We start from the raw sequence: 4902 nt of genomic DNA on the forward strand, positions 1-4902 counted from the left end.
TGGAGGCGCTTGGGGCCGTCATGATAACCTAGATCTGTTAGAAAAAATAGCTCGAAACAAGAATAGAGGAGGTTTGCGTGATACGGGAGTCAAAACATTCGGGAGGTTATATAATGAATTTTTACCGACCGAAATGCGTATCGTGCAAGAAAACAGAGTCCGGAATGCACACGAGGTGCTCACGAGGTAGGGGGAGTGCCCAGGGGGGTAGGGCGCGCCCACCACCCTCGTGGGGCCCTCTTGTCCTTCCCGGACTGCTACTTATTTTTCTATTTTTCTAAATATTCCAAAACGTAGAAATATTGCCTTAAAAATTGTTTTGGAGTTGGTTTACTTACCATACCACATACCTATTCCTTTTCGGAGTCTGAAACAGTCTGGAAGGTGTCCCTTATGTATTCCTCTGGGGTTATGGTTTCAATAATATTGGTTTCAACATTTATGGGATTACCTGAGATATAATGTTTAATTCTTTGACCGTTTACCACCTTCGGATTTGTGCCCTCGAAGTTGTTGATTTTTATGGCACCGGAACGATAGACCTCCTCGATAATCCCATTGAGAGAGAAGTTTTCCTGCATAATATCTTAAACAAGAGTTGTATAGCAATACATAATCACCTACATTAAACTCATGCTTTTGTATCCTTTTGTCATGCCATCTTTTAACTTTTTCTTTAAACAACTTGGCATTTTCATAAGCTTGGATTCTCCATTCATCAAGTGAGCTAATATCAAATAACCTCTTTTCACCGGCAAGTTTGAAATCTGTCGGATTTCGGGTTCCGGCAGACCCTTAAGGTTCGAACACTGGGGTGCGCGCGGAGATCACGTCTTCTACTTCTCCGTCTTGCAAAGATCTAGACTACTGAAAGAACTGCACAAGAGACACAAGGTTTATACTGGTTTGGGCCACCGTTGTGGTGTAATACCCTACTCCAGTGTGTGGTGGGTGGATTGCCTCTTGGGGATGATGATGATGAGCAATACAAAGAAGAACAGCCTCGCGAGGGTCTGTTCTTGGATGGGGCGATGAACTGCTAGGAGGAGTTCAACCACCTTTCTCTTTCTCTCTCTCTCTCTCTCAACCGACCGAACCCCCTTGCTATGTGGGTGGCTGGTCCTATTTATAGAGGCCCTGGTCCTCTTCCCAAATATTGAGCGGGAAGGGAGCCAACAATGGCGGGCTAATTTAAAGGGGGACAACAAGTATCAACTATCCTGACAAAAGCCGTCTTCGCCTGCGCAAAGCTCTGGTGATGACGCCGTCTTGGGCTCCACGGCGACCTCCGTCTCGTAGTCCTCCTGGTCTTGGTCTCATTGCACCAAAATGGCAACCTTTGCCTGATGCATCGGTACTCCGCGGCTGCGCTTGCTCCCTTTGCACCAAAGAGGAAAGGAGGACGCTGCGCGGGCTGGCACCCGCCTGGCGCCCTGAGTCGTCATGGCTTGCGTCACGGGCACCTCGTGAGGTACCCCGCCTTGATTTCTCCGCCTCCTCATGAGCCAGCCTGACGAGGCCGCGCTAGAGGAAGCTCCACGTCATCCGCCCCGCGAGGCTTGGCCCCTCTCGAGTGTCTTGAGTCTTGTGTTGGTGAAGATGGGCCGTGCCGGGCCCCCTTCGAGCCACGCCGCAGGCCGCAGGCAGGCAAGTCTGGGAACCCCCGTCCCCAGAACACCGACAGTAGCCCCCGGGCCCAAGGCGCGCCCGGACTTGGCTATGCCGAGAGGCGAAAGGGCAAGGGCAAAGCGCCGCGGGCCCTAACAGCCTGCGGCCTTGGGCGCCGCGTGGCGGTTGATGGGACGTGGGCGTCTCCGCTTCCCCACGTTGCCTTGGTGATCGTGCGAGTTGGACAAGTCCCTGCATGCAAATCGTGTCATGATTACCTGTGATCGTGGAGGCCGTTGGTTGGCCATCGCCATCCATAAGTACGGGCCGGCGCGCGCCCTTCCAGTTCATCCCTCCTTGCTTCTCCTTTTTCTTCATGGCTCCGTCGAGGAGGTTCTCGGCCGCCGAGAAGGGGAAGGCTTGCCGGGTTGAGCCCGCCTCTCCCCCACCCAAGCGCGGTAGAGGGCGCCCTCACAAGCATCCTACGACCACCATGGTAGCTCCCCGCGGCCGTGGAGGCGTTCTTCAGTGCAGCGACGGGTGGATTGCCGCAGCCGGGTGGCGCGCTCCGGCTGCGCGTCCCCCCAGGCCGCGCGTTCGTGCTGCAGAAGTGCTGCCGGAGTTCGTCGTGTGGTCGGCAGAGCCGGCTAGCACCCGGCTCCCGCTTCCTCGCTTCCTCCTTGGCGAGCTCCCGGCTGCAGCCGGGCCTCATGGGTCTCCCTGGAGGTCTCCACGGCCGGGAGCCTGTCCCTGGCTCGCGGTTGGCAGACGTTTGCCCGTGCGTGTGGCCTGAGCCGTCGGTGCACCCTACACTTCAAGTTCGATGGCGACGCCACCCTCTACGTGAGGGTGTTTGGGGAAGATGGTCGCCGCGCAGGGTGTTGCCCCGAAGGTGACGACCGCGGCTGGGAGCCCAGCTCCGGTGATGATGGAGGGAGCAGCGCTCGGGTGGCTGGCGCCGTTTGGGGTTCCTCAAGCTTCTCCGGTTCTTCTTCAGGCGGCGACTCCTCTTGTGGTGGCCGCGATCAGCCTCCATGCCGTCGTATCTGCTTGGGGGTGGCAACGTGTCTGCACGCCGCCGCGCCCTGGTGAAGCGTGAGAGGGAGTCCGCCTGAGCTCCGGAGGTAGCTCGGGACTTCCCCGCGGGCCGGTGTGAGGCGAGCCGTGCCGGATTTGTCCTTCCTTTTCCCTTTTTCCTGCGTAACAAAGACAATACTATGGAGCCCCGCGGGGGCGTGTCTGGGTTATTGCTGTTAATCATCGTTTTGCTTTCATTACTGTTCCTTCTGGCTATGTGCCCGAGCGCGGATAGTTCTCGACCTCGGCCGTGAGAGGGGTGACCGACCCAGGCCCTTTGTTTGTGTCGCGGTGCCCGTGGGGCGCGGACTGGAGGGGTGCCCAGGTCGCGAACTCTTTGAATGACTAGGATAGGAGCGCTCGCGAGGGCGCTCAACTGCCCCCCAACCCTCGCGAGGCCTTGCGCAAAAGAAATCGAGGCAAGAGAGTGAAAAGCCGACGCAAGCCAAGGATGGCAACAACTTCAATAAAACTTCAAATGGGAACAATCAAGCCAACTGCGGAAAGCAAATGAAAAAGCCGCGTCCGGCACCTAATCTAGTCTTCGACGTCTTCTCACTAGCGCGGAGCTAAGTGCTGCCACTGGGCGTGGGAGGGAGCCCCAGGGCCTGAGGCCGGCGCTCCTGAGACTCCGGGGCGTGTACAGCCCCACTCATTATTACGTGAGAGTGTCACGGGCGGCGAGCTTCACAGGCGTTAGCCTTCTTCACAGGCTCCGGGCCTTTCTTCTTAGGGGAAATGAGCTTCACAGGCATTCACCTTCTTCATAGGCTCTAGGCCTTTTCCAAAAAGGATGATCTTCACAGGCGATCCCCTTCTTCACAGGCTCTGGGCCTTTTCCAAAAAGGACGATCTTCACAGGCACTTGCCTTGCTTCACAGGCTCCGGGCCTTTTCCAAAACATGATAGCTTCACAGTCACTCGCCTTGCTTCACAGGCTCTGGGCCTTTTCCAAAAAGGATGATCCTCATAGGCGTTCGCCTTCTTCACAGGCTCCGGGCCTTTTCAAGGGTAGAACCTCCGGAGGTGATGGATGTTCCATGCATTCTGGACCGGCACTCCCTCCTGAGTCTCCAAGCGCGTGGAGCCAGGCCTGGAAACATGAACAACCTTGAACGGGCCCTCCCACATGGGAGAGAGCTTGTGCAGTCCCTGCCTAGAGAGAACCCGCCTGAGCATGAGGTCTCCTACCTCGAGAGTCCTGTGACGGATGTTGCGGCAGTGATATCGCCGCAGTGCTTGATGGTACCTCGCCGCTCGCAGCGCGGCTTCTCGGTGACGTTCCTCCCTCAGCACGAGGTCCATCCCCGCATGGCGTCCTGCTGTGCCTCGTCGAACGCCAGGACCCGCGCGGAGCGACGTCTGACCTCGTGAGGGAGGACCGCTTCCGCTCCGTAGACCAAGAAGAACGGGGTCTCCCCAGTCGGTTTGGTCGCGGTGGTGCGGATGGACCACAGCACGGACTAAAGCTCGTCGTACCAACCTCTGCCAGAGGCCTCCAGCTTCGTCTTGAACGTCCTGGTCTTGAGGCCCCTCAGGACCTCCACGTTGGCTCGCTCGGCCTGGCCGTTGCTTCGGGGGTGTGCCACTAAGGCGTAGCATATCTGCGTTCCAAGGTTAGCACAGTATGTTTTGAAGAGGTTACTGGTGAACTGCGAACCATTGTCCGTGATAATGCGATTCGGCACCCCGAACCGGCTCACGATGCCCTTGATGAACTTGATCGCGGAACCCGCGGGAATGGTGCGGACAGCCTCTACTTCAGCCCACTTGGTGAATTTGTCCACGGCAACATAGAGGTAGCGGTAGCCCCCTGGCGTCCAAGGAAACGGGCCCAAGATGTCCAGCCCCCAGACTGTGAATGGCCATGAAAGGGGGATAGTCTGCAAGCCTCCTGCTGGCCGGTGGATCTGCTTGGCGTGGAACTGGCAGGCTTCACAAGCTTTCACTAGTTCCACGGCGTCGTTGAGCGTGGTGGGCCAATAAAACCCACTGCAGAATGCCTTGCCGACAAGGGTCCGCGATGATGAATGATGTCTGTAGTCCCCGCCATGTATATCTTCCAGTAGTTCCTTCCCTTGCTCCCCGGGGATGCAGCGCAGGGATACACCGTTTGGTCGCTTCCGGTAGAGCTCTCCGTCTTTGAGGGAGTATGCCGTGGCCTGGCGTGCCACTCGCTCCGCTTCCTCCTCCTTCTCCGGCAAGGTCCCTTGCGCT

The sequence above is a fragment of the Triticum aestivum genome, chromosome 4A (genome assembly GCF_018294505.1).
Source record: "Triticum aestivum cultivar Chinese Spring chromosome 4A, IWGSC CS RefSeq v2.1, whole genome shotgun sequence".
NCBI classification, from domain to species: Eukaryota; Viridiplantae; Streptophyta; class Magnoliopsida; order Poales; family Poaceae; genus Triticum; species Triticum aestivum.